This window comes from Prinia subflava, chromosome 3 (assembly GCF_021018805.1).
Source record: "Prinia subflava isolate CZ2003 ecotype Zambia chromosome 3, Cam_Psub_1.2, whole genome shotgun sequence".
Lineage (NCBI taxonomy): Eukaryota > Metazoa > Chordata > Aves > Passeriformes > Cisticolidae > Prinia > Prinia subflava.
The window spans coordinates 87,384,153-87,411,645 of record NC_086249.1 but is presented as its reverse complement, the minus strand read 5'-3'; the positions used below and the strand labels follow the sequence as shown (position 1 = coordinate 87,411,645).

The 27,493-nt window shown below is 38.3% G+C and overlaps 1 protein-coding gene across 3 annotated transcripts in view; it reads right to left on the bottom strand.

The window, feature by feature from the left end:
• TBL1X (transducin beta like 1 X-linked) overlaps positions 1 to 27,493 on the bottom strand; it is a 190,243-nt gene that overhangs the window by 63,398 nt on the left and 99,352 nt on the right. For all 3 annotated transcript variants that reach the window (XM_063392813.1, XM_063392814.1, XM_063392815.1), the window contains one exon: positions 22,929 to 23,036. The gene's annotated coding sequence lies outside the window, so the exon portion shown is untranslated. The remainder of the gene's footprint in view (positions 1 to 22,928; positions 23,037 to 27,493) is intronic.

Below are 27,493 nucleotides of genomic sequence, written 5' to 3'. Positions count from 1 at the left end.
GCTAGAGGTGATCAGAAAGGCTGAAGCAGATGTCAATCATATGCTTGCTATTACAGAAATATTATGAAAGCTGCTGAACACCAGCAGGATTTTGGGTGCCTACAGGCTTGAGGGTCACAGGCTAGAGGGGATCTGCAGTCCTGCGCCCTGCCCACAGAAGGGCCAGTTCTGAGATCAGACCAGGCTGCTCATGGCTTGCAGCCCTCAGAGCTTGCAACCCTCCTCGAACAGGGATGGCTCAGACTATTGGGGTGACCTGCTCCACTGCCTCATTCCCCATGGGAACACCTCGGGAAAAGCTGCTCCCTAAAGCCAGCCCAAACCTGTTGCAACTCGCACCTCTTGCCTCTCCCTCTGCCAGCCTGCGCTGCCGTGAGGAGCCCGGCTCCATCTCAAGGACTTCCTGTGGGTGCTGGGGCTCCAATAGCCACCCCTTCTCCAGGCTGCCCCTTCTCCCTCCTCACAGTGCCAGTGCTCCAGCCCCACTGCCCTGTGTCCTCCCAGGCACCCTCCAGCTTGTCCACATCTTCCCTGTGTCAGGACAAAATGTCAGGACAAAACCAGATGCAGTATCTGGGTACAGTCTGACAGGAGTCTCACAGACAAGGACAATCCCTTCCCTTCACTAGCTGGCTGCGCTCCCACTCACACTGCCCATATTATTTGTGGCTTCTAGTTCAAAAAGAAATTACACCAGGGTTACAAACAGACAAAACCTCCACACGGCTTTAAAATGAATATCAGTATCAGCACAAATTCAAGGGAAGCAATTTTTCTGAACTAGAACAATCTTACTCGTTCTCTTTACTAATTTTATTTGGAAAAAAGAAATTTTATTTGGAAAAGACATGCAGCAAAGAAGATAGAGTAACACTCCATGCTGTCATGCCTATTAGATCTTCTAAGGATAATGTAACCAAGTGGGTATTTTAGTCATCCAGCTCCTGGAACATAATTCTCAAAGACTAGTTAGCTATGAAATTCCCTCTGCAAGGAATAGGGAGAGTTATGTGCCTGTTTCAAAGATTTATGTGTTTTCCTGTAGACGTGGATTAGACACTTGTCTGAGACTGGGATTCATTGCTTCAAATTTCCGCTCCAAATCCAGGCTCTGATTTGTATTTTTGGCTGTGGAGAACTGACTCAGAACTTTTATTTGAAAAGGAAAAAAAAAAAAAAGGAGAAAGGTGGCAGTGGAAGTGGTATAACAGATTTAAGAGACTGAAGATTAAAGTATTCACTCAAGAATTAGCAGGTTCAAACTTGCATTTTCCAGCTCCCAGGAGAGCACACTTCACACCTGGTTACAGGTTGCTGAAACAAAACCACTACGGAGTAAAGAACTGAGAGACTTGCAAGGACCAGGAAAAGCAGCAAGGATCTGTAATTACTCTTAATTAATAAATCACTTGTTTATTGCGAATATCTGGCTGCTGAATCATGAATCATATACATTTCAGTATTTTTCAGCATCAACGAAAAAAATTGATTGAAATATGAGCATTTGTCCAAAGACAAATTTTCTTTCATTTTTTCCACTCTTCAGTACTCTTTTTAACATATGTTTCACATTTCCTTATTAAGAGAAGATAAAATTGGTCCCCTTATTTCTACAGAAACTCAAGGGCCTTTGTAGTATTCTGCAAGGAGCAGACATCAACACCTATATTTAAGCATGACATATTATAAGCTTATATTATCATTTATAATTTGACTGCATTTCAACTATTTGGACTGTAAAGCTCCACAGCGAGTCTTTGCCTCAGGCAATTTTTTTTTATCTGGAAGGCATAAGCAAAATAGTTCAGTCATTCCAGAGTGAAGGTGGGGAAAACCCAATTTTGCCAATATTTATACAGTTTCAGTGTTTCAGTGAGAATTTCCAGCACCTCTGTATTTAGGAGCAGGGATTTGACATCTGTCAGAGAGGCTGCTCTCATGGCAGAGCCTTTGTTGTCACACTGAAAATCCATGCAAATTTAACTAAAATAAAGCCTTCTGAGAATATTACTTGTATATACGTTGCATAGGTTTGTTGGAGGCTATAGTTCAATTATAAAAATATTTTCCTTGTATTAACTTTGCTTCCTACCCAGGAAGGCAGTGCTGCCTCTGCCAAAGGCTCCTGTCTCTGCCAGGATGTCAGTGATTTTCCAAAGGGGAAACAGCCACAGGTGAGGGAAGGACAAAGGGCACCACGGCCACAGGCTTATGGACAGCTGAGATGGTGGTCTCAGGTGTTTCACTCACCAGACAGCAGAGAATACTTTATTCCCAACAAGTATTTCAGAGGAAAAAATATTAAAATCAAAATATGATTTTTAAATTTCTCTGCTCTTTTTCTTCATACTGATTTTTATCAGTCATTACTCCTGCAGATCTAGATTGCATGATCTTTAATGCCCTGAAGTTCTATTCATTTGCATCTTACTTTTATTATTTTTATGAGTCAAGGATTTTTTTCCTAAGCACTTGATTATAAGACTTAGCTAGTTTAGGGAACTATTTAAAGAAATTTAAAAGTATAATTTAAAAAACATAGAGTAAGATTTCTTTTTTCCCTCTCCCATTTGTTTCTTTCTCAGTTAAGCACAGACTTTAACAGCACAGCTGTTTGCTTATAAGAACCTATATTTTACTTGGATCAAATTTAATCTGAAAATTGCTTAAATTTTTAACCCTTAATAAACTGCTAATATTTAATCAACTCCTTTGATCATAAGAAATGCACATAAACACTGTTCAATGCATACTTATTCTCAGGGACTGCATTGAAAGACAGAAAAGAAACAAAACTTTTAACATGGCTCTGATGTCAGCGAGCAATATTTTGGTACTATAAACTTGAAAAAAGCCATCAAACAAAATCCATCAGCAAAGAGGCATCACTGAAGTTTTCACTGACTACAAACTTGTAATGTGCTGACCTGGAGCTCTTGAGAAAAGGGATATTCTGAACCCTAATGCCTGCAAAGAAAACCATAAGGCTCACAATGATGCAAGAATTTATTCCTTTTCTTTTTTTAATAAATGCCTCAAGATTTAACTGATGTTTACAAATGTTTCCAATCCCTTAGGTCCAAAAGACCAGTTTGCCACATCAAATGCACTGACGAAGATGATCCTTCTTCCAACCAAAAACCTTGTGAAAAAAATCTTAAAAGCAGAGACGGTTTCACCTCTTCTACATTTCATATAAATACATCGCTGTTACCAGACTGGGTAATAGCTTTTTGTTCTCTTTAGGAAAAAGAAATAAGACTGGAAAAAAGGAAAATACTACTGCAGATATTTCCTTAAGAAATTTTCCTTTTTAGCCACTGACACTTTAAGCCCTACCCTAGGCACAAGTCTTCCATGATTATTAAAACTGCAAAATGCTCTCTAAGACATTTAGTCACTAAAATGCAATGGAGATCTGTTAAACAAACAACTCTAAATGGTTTTACTATATCTGTTCTAACTAGTAATAGGATTATAGCATGTCTCTTTTTAAATTCTCAGCTTTCTAATTTTAAAACCCGACATGGACACTCCAATACAGCATTTACCATACATTCAGATCAAGCAATTAAAACTTTTTTGGGGTAGGGCAGGAGTTCAGGCAGGTTTCACTGAAAAAGAAAACTGCTTATGATTGGTAATAAACTTTGCATTCCTTTTGGATGGAATATAATATAAAATGTAGCAAAATAAAACAATATGGGGCTTTTGTATAAAATCACTAACGATAGTCTAAGAAAAGTATAGTTTTATGCACATGCAAATGCCAATTTTCACATTGAAAGTTGAATCTCCCACCTCAGGAGTTCACAGTGTCACCATTAATGACTTTTTAATGTTCTGTATTTTGACATTGTATTTAAGAACTCTTAAAACATTAACAAATACATCTTAAATGTTTCTGTGTAGGTTTTGGTGCTACACAGAGGCTCTCAGGATGTGGCATCAACAGTCCAACCACTATGGTTGTACAGCACCACATCCATTCCCTGCCAAAGTGAAGCACCCCACAGCATTTGTGACACAATGTGAACACAAATGTAAAATGTTTCACAAATTTGTATCTCTAGCCACTCTGATAGTTTCAAGTTAGCAACAAGAACAGAATAATTTCTGCTGTTCCTCAAAAAGCAAAACTAACAACAGCTTTTCTAGTTCCACCTCAAATTAGGCCACCTGCCTATTAATGCCAGGGTGTAAGAACAGCTCTTAATGCTTCTGATGAATTAAAAAAAGACCAGAAACATTCACCCATGTGTCAGCTGCTCACCTGCCCCCTCAATCCCACTTTAACTGAACTTTCAGTTCCTCCAGGTTCTGTCTTGGTTACAGCAGCAGCAACCAGCAGAGCTGCATCCATGCTCTCTACTGAACTTCCACAAAGCTCTTCTTAATTTGTGCAGAGAGTGGCTGACATGCTCATGGTGATGGTTCAAGGGCTCAGTCACCTTCTGATGACTGACCAGTTGACTGAGTAGCGTATTTTTTACTATGAAGTGTAAGTGGAGGAAAGGAAAGCCTGGGGGCAAGAAGTCAAATACATTTCTATGAGTGTGAGGTAGAAATAAATAACAAACAAATCACTGACTAAAAATGAGTTATAATGAATCCAATAGCACCATAAATGCATGCTCAGTGTTGCTGTTACTTCATCACTAAGTAGGTCCAGTTCTTTATATTATTAAATTTCTGCAAACAATTCTGTAAAGCATATAAAGTCACTAAGTTGCAATGGGTATCTATTAATATCAAATGAGACCTTTAAAATTATTTTACTTCATGTGAGCTAACCAGTGAGATAACAACATCAAGTCTCAACTCTTACAATCACTTCTCTAAGCACATACTGTTGCAAGAGGTGCATTTTTAAACTGTGGCAATTAGCTTACATAAAGTGAAATTACAACTTTTATTTAATTTTTATAAGAATCCTTTTTGCTTATAAACACACTTTTATACAATTTTTGTGCTTACATGAAGTAATTTAAAAGCCAGTCGCTATAATGCCTATGAAGTGAAGATGGAGGGGTAAGCCATTTACACAATGCCTACATTCACAAATCCATAGGACACAGAACATACAACACACAAATTGCCACAGAAACAAAACACATCATCAAGGTATCTTATAATGGGAATGGTAAGTTGCAAAGGCCACCAAGCAGTATGGCCTCTCCTGCCACCTGTTGCTGGAGTCACTTTTTCTCCTGCAAAGGCAAAAGGCATTCCCTGAGCTTCTCCCCAGAACCAATGTGCTGAGCCTGAGGACAGACACTGGGAACTTGCACTGGGGCAAGGTCTGAGCCAAGCTTCACGTGCAGGGCCTAAATTCAGGAGACTGGTGGCAAACTGCATGGTGAGAGAGCTGATGGGCAGGACTGAGCACAAGGTCGTGCATCTGGGGACAAGGAGGAAAAGCTTCAATGACAAGGCAAGGACACAGGCACAGCGAAGAAGGAAGAGGCTGCCAGGTGTGGGATGTGGCCCAGTGAAAGCTGTGGCGGATGAGAATGCCAGCTAAAGAGAGGCTCCATTCCAAGAGCAAGGAAATGCTTTCCTATTTAGTTCCCGCTGCTTAATTGCACCCTCTAATGGTATTTAGGAAACATCATTTACTTTGATTACAGGTGAGGCTATAAAACAGGGAAGTTGTACAACTGCTTCTGCTTCAAGTCGGTATTCCAAAGATTTCACAACTCCTGGAACACCCACACTACATTCCTTCATTTGAAACCACTCCAGAAACTGGGAAAAAACCCAGCTTCAATTTCTCCTTCCCTGCAAGATCACACATGAATGAAGACTTTTATTCATCAAGTGGAATAAATGTGTTACATTTTTTTCACCAGAGGAACGGGTGCCTGTAACTATACCTCTTATGGTATAGTTAAATGACCTTTTTGCCTTCACTCAAGAAATCATCCATTTTCTTCAGGTGTAAGCAGAATACTCACTCATGTCACTTTCAGAAGTAAGAGATTACACAGGGAAAAATGAAAAACTACAGTGTAAGGAAGTATTCCCAAGACAAGATCTGAAACATAACTAATACTAAATGTGAAAACACTATTCTGAAGATTTTGCCTTCATTCAGATAGAACAGCAAACTATCCCTGTATGAAGAAAGAACAGGTTCTTCCACACTAAATCCTTTCATACCTCTGGAAAAATAAAAATTCCCCAAGTGTCTCACAGCACTGAGTATATCCTGTACGTTCTTCCACATTCAAAAGAAGTGCATCATTCCTATTTATACAATTATAATAATGGAAAAAACCAAACAGGACACCAAAGAGCTGTGTGTACCTCTCAAATCTTGTGTTAATTCAGAAATCAAACTCCCTCTGAAGTCTACAGCTGCTCCTAATTCCCATAGATCAGACTAAATTTTGGCTGAGTTTGGCTGGTAAGTTAAGAAAAAAAATTTGCTACCACAGGCACTGGGGACACAATGGCATGGCACTTTCAAATCTCCAATCTCGACCCAAGTTTAGGCAAAAGTGTGAAAGAAAACTAGTTAGCTTTTGCTCAATTAATGGGGCACAGCAGAATTCCCTGTCTGTGCACACCACTCTGCTGGTAGGTAATATAAATAAGTGGCAGAACAAGCTTTTAGAGGACTCACAATCTATTTAACAGAATAGCATCCAGGTCTTTCAGACTAATACATTGTCTTCAGTATAAACTGGCAGTTTTGAGGTCAGAAATGTATGCCAATAATTAGATGCTCAATGTTAAACCAGACCAGGGAGGTGGTTTACAGCTGTTCTCTTAATAGCATCTCCTAGACCTCCTAATAGCATTAAAATAATGCCTGGACTGCCTGATGTGGCTGGAGAACACAGCTTTATCTAACTTACCCATTAACAATAAAAATCAGGAGACAGACTTGTCAGTGTTCAGGTTAAAGGCTTCTACAGAAGTCATTTAGGTATGATAACCTCATTAAAACTGTACTCAGAAGCTGCTATCGTGACACCCATGACACATTAAATGCTTGTCAGAAAACCAGTCATCATTAATATCTCTATTTCTTCTGCTTCACAGAAAGGCTGAAATTGAGTTTCACTGTTTATAGATATGTCTGTTGGTTTAGAATCATCCTTCCTAGACTGAACTAAAAAAAAAAAAAATCTGGCCAATGTTACCCAGATTTAAGTTGTACGCCTTGGATTCCTGTGTGTCGATGAAAACATTTCAGTCCTGCCTCATAAACTATCTTCACACAAGATCATTATATAAACCATTTGGAGATAGCTGAATAAAGCTGACCAGCATGTGGTCAGCTTTTTTTTTTTATGATAAATTGATATAACCTCACCTAAAAACTTTTTTAAAGCCACTTTAAAAGTGCAAAAACTTTAAAAAAATAAAATTAGATATGAGTTAAACTCTATTATTACTCTCAGTCTTTCTCAGATATAACAAACCTGAAATCTTAAAATATTAAGAATAATCTTAACATTTCCCACTGCCTGCACTGAACCACTTCAGTTCACACAGACTCCTTCAGGGTATTCAGAAACCTGTGGTTGAAAGTCTCTGTGTGTACTTCATTCCACGAGATACCAGGCCACTAGCAAGGATGAAAATAAGCCCGGTTATTTCCCAACAGTTTGACATTGTTTTGCCATTTCCTGAATGAGCGTATCAGTCCTTGGCCACCACACAAATCATCCAGCCAGGACAGGCTATTTTTGTAGTTCCCAGATGGTCTTTATGTACTTTCATGCATGACATGAGCTTCGCAGGATACAACCACTCTGTCGACCTTGGTGCATGTGAAACTGTTTTCTCCAAGTACAGAAAGGTAGGAGCTGTGTCGTACTCGTGGGTACATCTATTCATAGTTATGTCATGCACTTCAGCTAGCACTGCATCGTTTCATTTTCACAATGTACCTTGAAATTTGTCATTGGCAGGAGTTCAATTTGTGTCATAAAAAACACACTGTCTTCAGTTTCAGCTCAGTCAAGTTATCTGCTGCTTTCAAAGGGAAATGTGACAAGGCCTTTGCATTCAGGAGCTGAATAGTACTTATGATCCCAGCTCTATTTCAACAGCAAACACTCAGCCATTATCACCCATTTCAGAAATTATATTGGAGATATTATTGACAGTCAGCATCTGAACAAACTCTTCCAAAAAATTCCCTTGAGGCTGCCTTCACTTAGTCTTGGAAGTGTAAGAAGTCCACACACAAATATTTGACTTCAGTGTTATTAAAACCACCTGACTGAAACATAACAATCAAATACCTCTAGGAAAGCCAACAGAAACCACGAACTACATTCCTTTTTGAGGATAACCAGTTATTCATATAGATTACTGCTTAGCACAAAGAGTAACTTAGCACCTGTAGCAATTCCCAGAAGTGGACATACACAGTGTTAGTAGATACAATAAAAACATTTTTGACACTGCCAAGATGCTCGTAGCCTCTGAAGGTTCCTTTCACAGTAAAGTACAGCAAAGCACAACTGTAGTTTGGGAGACCACAGAGAAGGTGAAACCCATGATACACAAGTAAAGAGTTTATCTACCCAAGAATATCAGATTGGGAAAGAACCTGAGGTGCCCTTGGTGCTTCAACTGGCCTGTTTGGCTCATTACTGTGTAGCTCCAGGCCATAACTGAAACCAAACTACACATCAACGAGGGGCACTGACACATGACAGAAAACGCCTGAGGACTTGGACTTGTAACTAAGGCAGCAAATAACAACTTCTGTACAACAGCTATTCCAGGAACTTGCTAGACTGGTTTTCATATTCTGCTCCTGTTCTGGACATTACATCAACTTACAACAACTTCAAGAGAGGTTGTTGCTGTTGGTGATGATGAATGGCATGCTGGTTTCAAATACTTTTATATATGGAAGATGCAAAACGTTTTATGGAGCTGCAAATATAACAAAAAAGTGACAGTATGCAAAAAGCCATGGGATACATACAAAAAAGATGCAACATGCCTTTTTTCTCTCACTTGAAACAACTTTATAACTTTAGTACTGTGCTGCAGTAAAATTCACTAAAGAACATTGTTTTCTGTCTCTATTAGGGACTCATGGGAAAACTGGTGTGTCCGATGTCCAAATTACATCTTCCAGTATCAAACTCCTTGGTCTATACTTTGAGAGAGAATTGACATTTTCCTTCACTGTGCTCAAAACCCTCCACAGTTTTAAAAGCATATCTGGTACTTGATACAGTCACACATTATTCTCTCTGACCTTGCAACCAAGGAAAATGCCACATAACATACTAGAAGAGAAAAATGCCACTCTTGGATAGCTGAACTGTGCCTGTAAATTATTACTGGAACCACAGACATTTTTGTTTGGTTGGCTTAGCTACAGAGACCAGGGCTGAGGGCAGAATGAAGTCCCCAGGTGTGTGCTTGCTCTGGCTTGCAACCTAGTAGGAGACGTGGGTCTCACTGCAGAACTTTGCTCTTTCTCCTCAGCTCTGACCTGCGTTGGGCAGGGATGGACATTGGTGTGTGGGAGGAGGGTGTTCCAGGATGAGGAGCTGTGGCAAGCCTTCAGTCCGTTCTGGCTGGGGACTGGCATCCCCAGGGGCCCCTGGTGTCACTCCTCAGCTGCTAAGCTGAGCACTACATAAGGCCCTACTTTGCTGTAAACAGCACCAATGAACAGAACCAAATGGGTAAAATCAGGATGTCTGATTCTGAAGTCTGGTTCAACTGCAGATTTGTTTTGTATCCTTGATTTACATCTGGAAAGGTGTGCTTTATCAGCCTCAGTCAGCCCTGGGTAAGCTGGCCCTGGTGAGGGAAAGATGACAGGCAGGCATCATCTGGCAGCCCTGAGGACTCCTGCCATGGCTCTGTCCACTACAGCACTGCTCTTGCCACTGAAAATGTCTCTGCTCAAGTGTGAATATGGTGCACAGGCAGCCATGTAGGTGTAAGTTGTATCTAATAATTAAAGAAAAACATTGAACGATATAGTAGGAGATCTAGATGCACTAAAATATTTTTGTGTACTTAAGTGAAGAGAAATCTTTCAGAAGAAAAAATTCACATGGGTTTTACAATCTCTTAAGCTATCACCTTAAATAATGTGGTTTGACCACACAAGTGAGTCAGGGAGTAAATGAAATTCACAGTAAATCCAGAGAGCAATTACTTGTTAAAGTCTATTTATATGAGCATAAAAATGTGTTGAAAAGAAGCATATTTGTTTTCATGTCCTACACAATTCATCTTGCCTTAAAAGCTTCGAATATAACAAAATACAGAAAAACAGTCTTTTTCAGAGATGTTGTCCTTTCCACCAAGTCACATGTTTAGTCTTGTACACTTCCTAAGCCATTTTTGTGCTAAGAGAAAGAAAAACACCTGCAGCATGGAAAATTGTAAAGAAGACTGTCATTTGAGCAACAAAATGAAGAGAAAATATTTCAAGCTTCTTTCATATTGTCCTAATGAAGGGTGTTTTGTAATTCAAAATAATGAGAAAAATGACACAGTTTAGGCTGAAGAGTGATTCCCAAAGATTACATTTGATTCTCAATTCCAACTCTGCAGCCTTGGGAAACACAACTTAATCTTGTAACTTAGATCTCACTGTAAACTGTTTTATAATAGTTCACTTAGGATTTGTTCACCTCACCAATGTTTCGTGGTAATTAGCTGGACAAAATACACAGAAAAAATGAAACAAAACCCCAAAATGATAAAGCAAATCTTATCAAAGGACATAAACTACACATATCTTCACTTTCAAAATTCTCTTCAAGACACTTCATCTTCAGAATAAAAAAAAGCAAGCCTTGACTTTGAATTCAAGGTTGATTGAATTTCATCATGCTCCCAACCTTCCAGATCCTGTTAATTCAAATTATTAATTGGCAGATAGCCAGAAGAAGAAGGGGAGGGGAAATCTAATTTGTGCATGTGCTTAGACAACCAAAAATTCCCTTTACAATTGCTTATCTCCATATTCCCTCTGTTTATCTTCCAGAAAGGCAACAAAATAAGAGCAGGAGCCCTGCCATAGTAGATGAGAATGAAGTGCTGAAAGTATAATCCATTTTCCAACAATTGCAGAAACAAACATTCTTGCCTTTTTTACTCTCCTTGTTTTCATTTGCTGGTATTAGTAGTTATTTTTTAACTGCTGTACAATACAGCAAGTCCTTCTGACAAGAGATGTAAAGCCAAAGCCTCTTTCCCAAAGAACATTTATTAAAGCTCTTGACTAAACCCACTGGAGCTATTAAAGTAAAGGATGAGACTTTATGGCTCTCAAGTGAAGCAGGGGCATGACAGTGATCCCGAGGCACTCAGAGAACCTCACTGCTCTCAGCTGTAAGGAAGGCACAGTTTACAAAGACGAAGAGGAGGGATGCAGAGGGCTACACGTAAGTGCAAAAAGAATGGGTTTATCCACTTTCTAAGCTCCCTCTGTCTTATGTCACATCCCACAGTTACTTTTGCCTTTTCTCATTTCTTTGCCATGCTTTTAAAATTTCATTATTTCTCCTCAGTTTTTGGGCATTTAGAATGAAGGTTATTTTTACGCTGGGGTGACTGAAAATTTGCAGTTTTCTACTTCCAAGACACAGCTGACTAAACTTGGCAATATTTACGGTATCTGCTGAAATCAATACCTGACTTCCTCTATTTTAAGTAGCATTAATTTGATAACTGACACTAAAACAAAAGAAAAAAAGAGGAAAAAAGAAAAAGACATGATGATCACTATCATCTGCCTACTTTTGATAGCAGTCACTTTTTATCACTACCATTGAGAGACTGAATGCTTCAATCTGGAAATATTTGTAGCATAAAAAAATACAGAAAAATTCATACCCAATTTTTACAGGTAATGTAGGCAATAGAAGATCTGGAGCAAAAAGCAGTATGTGAAATAAAATAATCATTTGGGTTGGCAAAAACCTTTAGGATCATGAAGTCCAAGTGTACAATAATGGTATTCATATGCCTTGTAATTTGTTCCTTGCTGAAACCCCTGTGGAGCCTGACAGCCACAAGCTGGAAGCCTGGAGAGTCCCAGCTGTCACCACAGTGCAGGTGACCCCAGGAGGCTGCAGGACACTTAGGGAATGATAGAACTCCACTGTGGGGAGCTCAGCCACAGCACTGTGGCCTCACTGGCCAGGTTTTGCTGTATGGCCTGAAAAGCCTTTTGAACAAATGGTATTACAGACTTGGGATTTTATGTTGCTCTTCATTGTATTACTGCCATAGTCAGTTGGAATAAAACTGACTTCAGACAACCAAAGGTCAGCCTGCTGCAGTTTTTTTTCTGCACATTACTGCTAATAAGAAATTGTGTCAAAGTGAAATTAATTTGCAGGGATAATGCTTCACTACCCCTTTTTGCAGTGTTGTTGCCATAGAGAGGAACAGCTGTATCTGACCAAAACTTACTCAACCATTTGTCTTTTTCACAAGGAAGGTGAGTTAGATTTGACAGTCTTTTATCAGCATGGACTATGACTAATAGTCAAAAATGTGGCAAACACTCCCTTGTTACCACGTGCACTAGCACCACTATTTGGGGGAGACACTCATATATGAAAGATATTTCAGCTCGAAGCTAGCCTATTACTTTCCAAAATCAGTATGCAAATTCAAAGCCATAATTTAGCCTTTAATGTAATCAAATACCTTTTAAACATGAGGGGAGTAAGTTTGTTTCAATATGCTCAACATTCAATTCAAATCTTTCAAAAGATAGTTCACCATTAAGCAGAGCACATAGAAAACACTTTGCAACTTCCTCCCAATTGTTTATGTATTCAGAAATACTTAACTGTCCTGCCAGCTCCAAGAGGTAAGTAATTTCACATGGAAAAAAGAGGCACCCTGTCAACCCTTTCCCAAGTCCCAGTCTTCTGCAAAATCCAGTCCTATCTGTACTATATTAACAGTAAGCAACCACATCTTGTTTTAAGTCATCTTCATCCTTTTACCTCTGTTTCAGCTCCGTAGGTCTAATTTAAGTGGTGATTTACTAATCAGATGAAAAAGCATTACAAATGCAAAACTAACCAGGAATCAAGTCCCAGTGACTACTTGATCTTCAACCACCTGATTTCTGTAGCTGCCAGATCAAAGGTATAGCAGATGGCACAGACTCAACAGCACAATTCAAACCTGAGGCTGGATTACTGACAACTGATAATCACTGACGAGTAAACCAAAACTAAAAATGACAGCTTTTCAAATGTGCAGGGGAAGAAAGAGGTTCATAAGAATTCTCCTAATTGCCCAGGTCTTTTCTGCTTCCAGGTCTGTTTAGTTACCATTCACTGTACCGATCTGGTATAATACAAATGGGGATAGGGGAACATAATATCAACTGGTTTTATTCCAATACCAGGCTGAAAAGCCTTTTAATCATGTAGAGATTACATACAATCCACAGGAAATTACTGTTGTTTTCAAGTGTTTAATTACTATGGGGAAAAAAGTAACAGTGCTTCTAAAGCAATGCCCCAACAACTTCTTATATATTGGCTATTACCCATTAGGAAACTACGTAATTCTAAGGGAAGAATGATAATTTTTATCTGCAATATTAGTTAAAAATACTACATGGTATTGAAAAGTTATTATGCATTGTTCAAAACAAAACTGAGAGTGGCTAAATTCATAGAACTATTCAGATGACAAGGTAGAGTATATGATAAATTGTTGGTTTTAGCCTGTTTTATGCCTAGTTTTTAGGCTCAGATAATGCAGAAAACAAGAGCAGGAAAACGTGATCACAGATGTATGAATTTATCTGTTTTATCAGTTCAGTTCTAGTTTAAAGCAGTCTAAATGGGCTTTGATAATGAAAGGCAATGGGAGCAGATCAAATGGTGCAAGTGATTTGATTAGCTCCCTGCTAACCATCTCGGGTAGATTTAATTTAGAACGGCACGATCACATCTGACTGTGGCAAACAGCTCTGCACCTGCCTTCCCAGGTGACATCTTCATAGGAGACTGAGAGCTGTTGTATTTGCAAAGGTTTTAGGAAAATCACCCATTTTAAGCTTCTGGTAGCTTCTCAAGACAGGAAAAAAATTCAAATAAGAGAATGATTAAGTTTCCAGAACACTAAATCACACAATGAATAAAATCTGCTGTGTAAACTCTCTCCAGAGTCACTGAAAAGCATTATTACAATTATGTAAACAAGCCCTGGGGCTGACTTTAGTAGTTAACTCGAGCAAATGGGACAAAGCCACAGCAAAAACCATACACCTGAATGATTGCATCAACAAATCCACTCCAGGACTAACCGACTTGCCACAGTACCAGAAATTTTATTTTCTCCATCCCTGTAAAAACAAGGCCACTCCTATTTTGCTCTCTTTCAAAGGGACATACAGTTCTTCTGCTGCACAGCAACAATGGTTTAAATCAATACAAACGCAACCTCATTTGTCTCCAATATTCCAAAACATTAGGAACACATAATATAATGATGCAGACCATTACCTATCAATGAGTTCTTAATGCTCACTCTCCTGTGAAATCCTGATCCAAACCTGATTTAAGAGTTAAGAGGAAACATGCCAAGAGGCTGGACTCCACCAAAGCTGACATACTGTTCATCCGAGCTGCTGTACGCAAGGCAAGAGCGTGCACTGAGTACAGGACGTGTGACCGAAGCAAAAAGAGAGCTCTGAGACACACGGCACCATGAGAGCTTTGAAATAATGATTAAATAAATAATGTTATTGAAATAATATCCACGAGATAAATGAAAACTCTAGAGAGTCTAAGGACACTTTGCAAATTCCCAGAAGATGATTTTGATGAAAGAAGTTAATATAAAGGAAGACGGTTAATTTACAGGGAAAAAAAAATAGCAAGAACAGTTGGCAAATTTGTATTTATACAAAACTGATAACAGGCAGTAACAGCAGGCTTAATACCAAGGCTTTTTTTCCTCATTTCTTGATTTTGGCCACACTAGCTAATCAAACATCCATGGAGAAGAGAAATTCAGAGGATCCCCAGGCTTAGGCCTCCCAGCCAGGGTCGTCAGACCATTTCCTCCTCCTCTTTCACTTAACGTCCCTGACCCAAGTGCATCTGCTGGTATCATTCCTTAGAACACAATCTTCACACTGATGGCACCACAAATACCTTTGTGTCCTTAATTTTACTACTCTGGCATAGAGTTATTATGATACAGTATTTGTTTGTATTTGTACTTTTCTTTCTTTAAATGATCTTTGCATAATTTAAACGTGCTTAATAACGAGAATTTTCAGTCTTCAAGCTTGCAAAGACTGTATATATTAACAGACTTCCAAAACTTTATCTAATTAGGTTAAATTCAAAACATTTGGGCTTATTCTTAAGCAAATAATTTACAAAGACCTACTAGTTTCTAGAGACATCAAATGCATGAACACATTACAAGGAAAAACATCTTCTCCAGTTTACTACTAAACAGCATTTATCAATTCAAATTGTTTAAAACAGTCATGCAGCTTGACATAAACCTGGAGTTCTTTAAAAGAAGGAAATAAAATATTGGAATTAAATAATTTATCTGGAAATGTTTGATGCAATGTTTTGTGAAAACATGAATGGAAAGACCTCAATGTCATTTCAGATACCAAGTTTAGACTTAGCCATATTTTAACACAGTTGAACTTTTGACTTAAAAAAGAAAGAATTTGGAAAAAAAAAAGGGGCATGAAACTAGAAGTGCAAAATGAGATTATTGTTCTAGAACCCAGTGTAATTTATTTTTAAACATGAGATTAATTTACATTTGTGGTCAAATTTTGAAGCAAATTATTGAGCCTTAAATGACCAAAGATATTTAATATCTGTATTCATGGAATGGAATCACATAAGGAACAAAAGACACATTGTTGTTTAAGGCCATATTACAATGTTTATCCAAAAAGGTGCACTGCACCCTTCTTTTGTGCCAGTAAAAGAATTATTATTTTTGCATAACGATGCTCTATTTTTAATACAGAGCAAAAGATTCATCTCAATGTCAACTCCTTGCTATACCTTGACCTAGAACAGTATTTCTAAACTAGCAATCCAGAAATTGCCAGTAACTACTACAGTAGGAATATTTCTTCATACAGACTGCTGTTCTCCTAATATTATCAACTGCACTTAATGGGACATATTCTAAACACGGGTTTTGAGATCAACCAGAGAAAACATAAGGTTTCCTTAATGCATTTTGCAGTTTCAAGAGGCAGAATTGGTTTTCGAAGGCAAAATTGCACTACCAAGCTGTAAAATGCGACTGTAAATAAATGTCATGTTTTACATATAATATATTTTTAATAATTACCTATCTACACAAAAGTATTACTAAATGTGTGATATACTATGTATGTATAAAATTAAAAGATTAAGGACACCTTATATACAGTAAATAGTTCAGCATAAAAGTTATAGCATTATTTGAATGCCAGTGACCTAAAGGGAATTTTTAATTATTTCAGCTTTTTCTAGCATCACACATGAAGCTAACCTCAGGTTTTGCTTGGCACTTTATAATTCAATGAAGAGAGAAAATGCCTAGCCAGAGTCCTGGACTCACTTCAATCAGTAAAAAAGATTCTAGTGGCCTCAAACCAGCTATTACCAAAAAGGATGAGTGCACAGTACAAACTGTTCAAAGCATGGTATCATTGCCATTGTGTTTACAAAGAGTTCTCTGAGTCAGACTGGCATTCTTTTCTTTCTGTTCTGTGTAGCAGAGAAATAAAAATATCTTACTCTTTTAAAATTAGTTTTACAATGTTGAATGTAATCATCCTTTAAACACACAAACTAAAAAAAAGAAAGATTTTTTTTTTCTATCAAGGAATGTAAAAATGATTAAGGTGAATCATTATATCCAGAAACCTTGATTACAGGGGGAACTAAGTAGGGACTAGAGAGAAATTATTCTACATTTCCTTGATCAGAGATATACACTCATGCTATAGATGAAGGCAGCTGTGATTGATTACTCTGTTTATTAGGACTGCAAGCTGGTTAGATAAAAGGTAAAATTAATTTGTGCATGCATCAGTTGAACTAAGCTTATTTAAACTGATTTAGGTTGACGATAAACACAATTCATGTTACAGACATTTGGGATGCTTGCTAAATCACACTGTAGCTCACAGAGCAACCATTAAAAATGTTAACCATTTCAGATATAACAAAAATTACAAACCCACTTTATTCTGTTACAACAGAGATGTTCAGGAAAGTGCCTTCCCTGTCCCTCCGATATTTTCTGAGTAGGTGCCATCCATATGAACTCAATCTCCTGAACCATTTATTAGAAGATGCAGCACTATATGACCCTGAGTAGCCATCTCACATGTGAAGGTCTGAACACACCAGAGATTATCCAAAGGCTATGGGCAAGTCAGTAAAAGACTATTTTGAGATCTACTGCAGAAACGGTGGCACCAGTGTAAAACCAGGTGTGCTGCAGCTGTTTGCCTCTGCTCCTTACCTGGAGTTTACTGTCCTTGACAGCTGAACCAGAGCTAAAGACTGACTGATCTCTCATTGCATTCTAAAGTCAGAACACCCTGGTCATTTTAAGAGACTTCAGCAAGAGCTGCCTGGGAATGAACTTTGCACTAAAACAGAGCACTTGAGTGCTCTGCTTTTGCAGCTCAGGTGTGGGCTCTGCAATACCTTAAACCACCTCAGCTTTTTCTGTGGTGATCACTCACTCTCCAAATATGCCATTACAACGACTTTACTATTCACTGTATTCGCATTTGTGAAAAAACCCCAAGCTTGGACCAAGGTCCTTGATTACAAAGCCAAGCGTGAATCTGTATTTTCAGTGCCTAAGTAAGAACACAGTTTCAGTGATGACCATGCGTGCAAATCTATTTTGATTAATTATACATGAAATAACTCCAGTTTACACCGAAGAACTACACCTTAACTTTCACCACTACATTAAGTAAACTTTTGAGAAAAAATAATAATTTTATTTCTCTTCACTTACAACATTTAGAGTGTAGACTAAAATTTCAAGTGAAAATGTTCACAGGCTGCTTAAAGACAGAATTTCTTCTGAAATTAACTGATGTTAATCTGTATATTGGGCACAAATTTTTAGCATATACTATCTATATAACAGTATGTTTATCCATCAATTATAATTATCTTCCATGAAATCAAAGCAGTTCAGACAGGAACAAGGTCATACAAAAATGTAAATGGAAATACAGATCCTGTGCATCTCTAAGGCTTAATTAACAACTTATTGAAAAAACAATTATATTACTTGTCCTGTTTCTGTATGGGATGGCTGCATGAGACATTCAAATTATTCAGGAGCATGTTTAACTAGACTGCCTGTAGCCATTCCATTTCTACACCATGATATGGTAAAATAATTCAATTTAAAATAAAAGCTTTGTTTGAATCAACCTTTAAAAAGCAGAAAATCCCATCAGTCCTCAGAGGAAAGACATACACAGTCCCTCATTCAGGCAAGTTGCAGAAGGCACCGTGTCTCTGCAATGTGCTGCACACAGAGTGTGTGCACAGTACCTGTCCAAAGAAATAAACACCTGAGCTTCCCAAGAGTGCTGCAGCCTAAGCTGAATTCACTGATCTGGGCATATTTCTGCAGTTCAGCCCAGACAAGTTAAGCAGACTTTGGGTGGATGAAAAAGCACTCTTGACCTGTGTGAAGCCTTTGCTGGGCAAACCCAGAGGAGCAGTTTTGGGCAAGGCAGAGCTCCACTTCCCCCTCCCTGTGGCATGGTGTTTGCTCATGAAGGTATGAACCCTTCCCTTCAGCTAGCCCTCCAGCTGAACTAAATACATACTTATTAATGACTACAACAAAAATTGCCTTTAGCCTCGTTGCATATCTCTTACTAGCACTTTCAAGTGACTGGCACAGTGAATGTGGTATCATAATGTGCTCTACAAATCAAATAGCAGAGTACGGGATTATCAAAGTTCAGTCCTACAAGGTCTGAGCTACGCCTTAAATAATCACCAGCTTAGATTAAAAATCAAAGGATAAGGCATTTTGCCACCTCATTTTGGAATTCTAGCATCCTCTTTGCTATCAATGAAAACCTTCCTTGAAACCTTAGCTGTGTTAAGGTCAAAAGATTAAAAAACAAAAGCAGCAAATAATTTTATTTCACTAGCAGTAGTTTAAAACCGTACTGTGTAAGAGAAAGGCTCCAAGCAAGTATTTCAGAAGTTAGCCATGACTGTTTCATCTCTCTAACACAATGTAACATACATAGGCCCATGTTCTAGCTACAAACACATTTTTCTGACTTGGTTGACAGCTCAAAAAGTACTAATTAATATTTCATTAATAAAATCAGAGTTCAGTTAACCATGATTCACCAAATAGGAAGCGAAATACCAGGGAATATACAAATAAAGCTCTACTTCAGCCATGAAACAGCTGCAAATTTAAAGAATGTTCATGTTATTTTAAAATCTGCTTATTTAAAAAATATTATTACAACAGTTAATAACTACTTTTCAGTGAACAGCTTTGATGCCAATAGATTTTAAGAACAACCACTCTATGAATAGTTGATGTGTACACCCACAGGTACAATATCATTTGATGGCAACACATGAAAAACAACATTAGAAAACAAAATCAATACAGAGTTTATTAATTAAACCTCAGAATTATACAGAATATTGTTTAAAAGCAGTTTGATTTTCTGGTCCATAAATCTAACTGACCAATAAAATTATTTGGTGGGATCAGGTGCCAATAGTAACTTCAGTTAACATACAGAAAGCCTCTGTACCCTATGCCTGTGCAATATCACTTATAAAGTTCTAAATAATAGGGGAAAAATCATTAAAAATTAGTAACTGTAAAAAAATTACAAAAGCTGTTATGAAACAGTATGCATAGGGGTATTATGGTACTTTTCCAAATCATGCATTTGCAAGCAAACTTTTTGTTTGTAGTTTCTCTTAATTTCTTTGTATAAAATGCAGTGTTGTTATGCAAAAAGAAGATACGTATTTTCTCAAAATAAAGTATGTCAGTGCTAACTTATGGATAATGGAACATTCTTGTCAATCACACCAGATGAATGCTTCTGGAAAAAATATTCTGGAAAAGTTCTGGAAACTTTTTTTAAAAATGAACATTTTTATACTAATCTCTGCTTCTGCACTTCTACCAACAGTCACAACTGGCACTACCACATCTCATTTGTGACATTCCTAAACTGCACTTATTCCAAGCTCTTTGGCCAACAGAAATCTGTTAATATGCTGATGCATTTGAAGTACCTTCCACTACTTCCTATCCATCTTGTTCTTAAATTCAAAGTAACTAATTCATACAAGAAACATAAAACTAGGAAAAGGTGACCTGTTTCTTCCTAGGTATCATGTGCATACTTTTCCGACTTTTTCAAACTGAACTTGCCCAGACTTCCATTTTTGACATCTGATTTCACCTCATCTCTTTGATTTATCTTGCTTTTTAGAAGGTTTTCTAGTAAAAATACTGTAATTCCCTGTGCATTCATACAACATACCCCACATGATCCTGATAGAGCTGACCTCTTACCATTACCACACCCATCATACCAACAACAGTTATCAATAATTATCATTTTAATTGCTGGGCCAGTTAGAGTTAACTACTAAAAGCCAGACAAAGGGTATAGAAGATAGTACTCTACATTATTAGCACCATTATTCCTCAAAATCACTGATAATTCAGGATGTCAAGGTTTTGAACTCATACAGGTAACATGCTACCAGATCCCAGAAGGAGATGCTGTTAGCAATTCGAGATAAAGCAAACCACCAAACCACTATCAGAGAACTGGATGATCTCCTTAAGTATTTGTGAAACATGAACTGTGAAGGGCGTTCATCTGAGAGAAGTAAGCTAGAAATGCCACGCAGTCAGTAGTAACTCATCAGGCACTCCCAAATTTTACTGCTAGAATACATATTGAATGCACAGGCCCAGAGTGTAATTATCATTTTGGTATTTGAAACAGTTTAGTTAATAGCAAGCATGGAAGTTCATTAGCCCAGTAAAATAGGGAAAAAACTTGCACCTGGGAGAAAGTACAAGGGTAAAAACATGGAGAGCTCTTCCTACCCCACTGCCACCAGGAACCAAAAGTAATGATTAAACAGCCCAAAATAGGCAACCTGTGGCAAAAAAATCATACTCCCATTCTGGGTTAAGGGTGTAATTAGCTTGAAATACAGATTACACTTGAAAACCCAATGAAATAATTACAATAGGAAAATCTGGCTAACTGAAACAGCAAAAGACCTCCAACTTGGGATTCATGTTTTAAAGGAATACAAACACGGTACACAAAAAACCACAAACAAGCAATATATACTTTCTTTTAAGTAGAAGAAAAGCATTTTTACAGATAAGGAGGCTGTTAGTAACCAAAATGAATGTTAAAAGACAACTTTAAATTGGTACATTGGAATAATTTGTGCCTTAAAATTCTTTAAACTGTTTATGAGAGGATCATTTCAATGATGCTAATTTTCAATACATTTTGGAGCATCAGAGAAATTGAGTGAGACTGTTAGCATTTTCTGCTAATAGTTGAGGATGGTAAGCAGTATGATCTCAGTAATTATAGAGCTCTACGCCATTACTAATCTCAGGCAAAATAACCACCAAACTTATAAAAGATAAATTCACTGGGAAATTACATGGAAAAAACTGATGCCTGTCAACACCATTTTAGAGAAACTTGCTAAATAAAAAAGAGATTTTATTTAATCATCTGACAAAGTATCAAACTCTGGTCTGTGGATTTTATTCCATAAATGAAACACACAAACTTTTGAACAGCATTTACCTTGCAGCCACACAAAACTCAGAGTAAGAAATTATTATCAATATCACCAAACGTGATGAAGATATAGATGTGAAAAAGTAGCTGTTAACAGGAAATAATAATTGAAAAAGTCTCTACATTCCTCCAGTAAAATCATCCACTGTTCACTCAATGCTACTTAAGAGTATCATCAACGATACAAAAGTAATTACTGTTGATAGCAGTAATGGCACAAAAATTGTCAAACTGGTCAGTAAAGGTAGCGGAATTGTTATTCAGAATAATATGGATTTCTTTTTATGATGGGGACAGTGTATTACAGCCAAGTGGACTTATAGTAGCAAGCAAGAAACAATGCAGGTAATACTCAGTGCACAGCAGCAAGAGACTTACAAAATACATACAATCGTAATTTTTACTAGAAACAACTCACTACAAATGACAGCGAAGCCTGACAACAAAAGGGAGTAAAAAACTTCCCAGACACGTAAGTGCAAATGGTAAAGACCTTGTTATTTCTCCATCATTCACAAAGAAAGAGGAAGAAATCTGTACCTTCTTAAGATGTTAACCAGAACACCCCACATGCTGCTATTAGCACAAAAACTCACGTGGAAAGAGCACAGCAGCAATTTGAAAACGCTGCAGAGAACCAATGAATGTTATATGAACACAGAAGCTGTCTCTGATCCACTGCAGGAGAATGAGATTGTGCAGGCACAAAGTTAGAGCTTGGACAGTATTGATGATGGTGTAGGTACAGTGGCAAGATAGATCTTCCTGCTGATGTGTTTTGGGGTTATTTCCTACCACAGCAACTACTTAAGACCAAAGCCTCTTAAAGCATTGTACAGTACTTCTTTTTGCTTCTTCAATCTGTATCTTAAAAACCAACCCTGAACAAATGCAGACGTTTTGTTGAATGCCTCTGTTCAAGAGAGCTGGACTGCCACAGCCTTAAGTGACAACACTGGTGGCAGTCCACCATCACGTACGTGCACAGGACCTGACTGCCTCGGTGACTTCCCCAAGGGAAAACCTGACAGGACAGGGAGCGGCACACAGGAGGTGAGCTCTTATCTGGTGATTCCTTTTGGCTTACCTGGTCGTGAGACCCTTGAGCTGCTGAATGCTGCTCCTCGCAGGCTGCTGTCAAGAGTCTGGGGGTTTGAGTTACCATGGAGATCGCCACATCTGAGAGCTGAGGGGGCTGCAACGAGAGACAGAGGCACCCGTCAAACCAGTGCCCATCACCTCAAAACACAAGCACTTGACTCCTCCTGCTTTTGGCATTCACCAAGATCCCAGCTCCCAGATTAGGAGCTTTAGCTAAACTAAAGGGGAAAGTAAGGGGAAAAAACCCAACACTCATCACCAAAAGAATTAGAGAGGTGAGGGCAATCCCCAGTGACACACAGTATTTGAGCACTTCGCAAAGCCATGCACTTTTTCAGGAGCTTGGAAGGATTCTAATACACCATGAGCTTGACTCAACAATTTTCAGCCTCTCTGGTCAAGTAAAACAACAGCAAGCAATTCACCCAGAACCACTGCTGAGCACAGGACTGAAACAGCAGCACGCTGCCTCGGAACTGTGGCACACAAAGGCGCTCCCTCAGAAAGCCTCCAGTGGGAAATGGACTGAGCATCCCTTCTGTGCAAGAAGTAAGCAGGCAAAAGAAGCCACCTACTTGAATGTTTTTGGGGCAAGGCTGAAGGCAAGCTTTTATGAAAATCCAGCATGAAAGACAGCCTGGAGTTCGTTTGCAATAATAAACCTATTTGGAGACTTTTCCAAGCCTGCCAACAAGCATGATGAGTAAAGCCATATTTCTTATTGCCTTTGCCATTTGAGCACCATGTATATTGACCAGTTTCTTATTCTTCCGTTTCAAGCCTTACGTCTTATGCTCAATTTTTTCCTACATAATTTAATAATTAAGTGCTGTAAAGTGAAATGAGATAGTCACTGGAGACTTTTAAAATTAATTATCCTCTTCCACACAAACGTCTGACAGCTTTTTAAACTATTGTCCTGGTTTTGTCTGGGATAGAGTTCATTTTCTTCCTAGCAGCTGAACACAGTGCTGTATTTTGGATTCAGTAGGAGAGTGACGTTAGCAACACAGCGATGTTTTAGCTGTTGGTGAGCAGTGCTCACACTGAGTCAGGGATGAGCAGGTGCACAAGAAGCTGCTGGGAGCATGGCAGGGACAGCTGTCATGGTCTGGCCAATCCATGCCATACAATGTCACACCCAGTACATGAACTGGGGGGAGCTGGCTGGGAGATGCTGTTCACTGCTTGGGGCTGGGCTGAGCATCCTTCAGCAGGCAGTGAGCAATTGTATTGTGCCCCACTTGTCCTTCTGGGTTTTATTTCTCTCTTGGTGTTATCTCCTTTTTAATCACTATTATCTTTATTAATATTATAATCAGTACTATATTTTATTTATTAATTACTTATTTCCACTATTAAACTCTTCTTATCTCAACACATGGATTTTACTTTTTTTCTGATTTTCCTCCCCATCCCACTGGAGTGAGTAGTGGGATGGAGGAAGTGGCTGTGTGGTACTTAGTGACCAGCTGAAGTTAAACCACAACAACTATACATTAAGTATCATTTTATGATATAATCAATTTAATAGATAACCTTTTTAAACACATTATTAGGAAAAGCTTTCATAAATCCAGTTCTAACTCTCAGTGGGCAGTGGTACTACACATGTTCTCACTAACTTCATTGTGACATAAATACACCACCTAACCAAACACACCTACTCACTTCAGAAAGAGTTACATCTGTCCTAATCAGAGGGGAATGACTACACAAGGGACAACACTTGCCTACTGAAGCATCACAAACTATTAGCAATACATCAGCTGGACATGCACAGTTTTTCTGAGTTAGTCTGCTAAATGCATATAAATCTTCATGTATGTGGCTATGTATCTAATTACCTAATTCTCAGATGGCTTTCTGAACTGACTGATCTCATCTCTGCATTTCATCTTAATTTTTTTTTTTTTTTTTTACTTAGAGAATCATTGGCCGGTTTTGGTTTGAAGATACTTAAAGATTATCTCGTTCCAACCTTCCTGCCATAGGCAGGGCCACCTCCCACTAGACCAAGTTGCTCAAAGCCCCATCCAACCTGGCCTTGAACACTGCCAGAGTTGCAGCATCAACAACTTGTCTCCCATCTCATTTTGCCCATGGAGCATGTTGTGTTTATGCAAAATACAATATACTCAAGAAGCATAATTGTGTGTAAATATAGAATCTGAAAATCCAAGCAACAATTAGAGGATTTCCCATGTCTTATGGGAAAATTGTTAAGAGTATTATTATACTAAAATTATATCTATTCACTACCCTTACATTATGCTATGCAACAGTAACTAACACATACTGAGCCTGCTGTCATGTCAAATATGGGAAGTAACTGGCTCATCTGGAATAAAGACTTCTGCAAGATTCATGGAGTTTTAAAGGACACTGTAGAATAACAGATACTCCTACTGTAGCACTGTGGATGAATCAGGATTACTGAAGAAATTCTATTTCTTTCTGTCATAATTATACTCAGAAACTGGTTGGGTCATTATTTTCATTTGTTGTGTTTAGAAGTCTTATAAACTGGATCACTGGTGGTTTCTATCAGTGACAGGATCACTTAAAGGCTTTTCATCTTGCCACAGTGCTACAGAGGCAGGAGACAGCAGTGCAGGCAGCACTGGTCACACAGGCTGGAAGAGCTAATCACATCCTTTGGTAGCACCAGCTTTGGTTACTTTGCAAGACAACTTTTTGGCAAATACTAGCTCTCTACTGAAAAAGTGAATAGTAAAGTGAAATATTAGAGGCAAAAATATATGATTATTATAATTGTTTTACCTATAATTGTCAGTGAAGCTTAAAAGCTACATACATTTCCCTTGTGATTTGGTGACAGCATACAGGTATGACTGCAATAATCATATGGTATCATATGGCCCTATCCATGATTTTTTACTCAACAACAAGACTTTCTTCAAATCTGATTTCATATAGAAGTAAATAATAACATGAGCTTTGAAATAAACAGTAGGCAAAGACAAAAATGTTCTTTTAAACTTTCATTTGTAATATCAGCATTACAACCTGTCATTACTTACAGTAGGGTAAGGTCTTCACAATTTACAAAGAAATTGAAAAATAATTCATCACCAGAGATCACAGAATACAGCTGCAAAAGTGATTAGAACAGTGTAGAAAGTACTTTAATATGAAATATCTGGAGAGTTCCACTGGTATAGTTTATTACCAAAAAAACAAAAAAAAGACAGATGACCTAATTACAGCACTAAAGTATTTTCACTGGGAAAATACACTAAGTACCAACTGGCTTGTTAATCTAGCAAAAGTTTTGCATAAAACAAATCAGCATTTGGAAGCTGACAAGAAATTCAAATGAGAAATAAAGCACATGCTTTCCATCACCTGTGACTAACCATTAGTGCAACTATCCAAAGGAGAATGTAGAGATTCTCCATTTGTTGACGCCAAGCTTTAGCAGAACTTTCCCAGAAGACAAATTTTTGTGAAAACGTAAGATATCCCTGCAGCCATGCAAAAGTTTCTCTATTTCATACAGACAGACCAAGTCTGCAATATGGAGAAAGGGAGATTAGTTGCTGTTGTCATCCTTCGCTGCTCATAAATTAAAATACATTATGATCAAACCAATTGTCTGGTTTTGTAACTAAAGCCCTGGGTGGTGACGAGCACTGTGCATGCTGAGCTGCTGGTGTCAGCAAATTCTTAGTGACACATGTGCACATATACACACACAGTGAGGGAGGGAGTGTGCGTCCAGCCCACGTGGAGTCAACAACTACTGCCATCCTTCCAGACACAGGTGGACTAAATGCTGCTGGAATAATCCTCTGACTTCTAATTTAGGAAGTTTACTCTGTCCTCCACGAGCTGAAAGGACTCCATCACAGAGAGTGGCAGCAGGAGCTGTCTTCACAGGAGTCACTGGGGGCATCAGTCAGATGACTGAAGACAGGCAATAGAAATGATGCCCTCTGAATCTGTGCATGGAGCAATAAATACAGTGCTTCCCGTTACTAACTACTTGCCAGTCCTGTCCCTGTGGGCAGTAAGCTTTCTGGGCAGAAAAACCTTCTTACTGGGGTATTTCACTGGGTTAGCCAAGCTCAGCTAAAATCCAGGAGCTGCTGTTTGCTTACAGCTCTCTCTCTGCAACAGCAGCCTCAGTCTGGGCACACAGGTAACATGGGCTTCTTCCAAAGGGACAATGGAAGAAGAAAAGCAAAGAAAAACAAGTTATGGCCTAAAGGTTACACTGGTGTCACAGTGAGCAAGCTTAAAAATGTTCACACCTTTAGCAAAGGACAGGAAAGTTACTGGACGTTAATTTAGCTAGCATTGGTGCTCTTGTTAATCTATGCCTTGTGTCAAGAAATGTAACCATGTTTAAATACCAACCAAAAATAAAAGTTTAAAAAAATTCTTTCCTTTTTACTAATTGTTAATCTGGTACCCAAGGTTTGACTTTGGATTTGCACTACGTTTGAAAACACAGAAGTCAACCTATGCAAACAAGTTCATTGATCTCCTTATCTCTCAGCTCCTCCATTCAATCTCTGTGAAGCA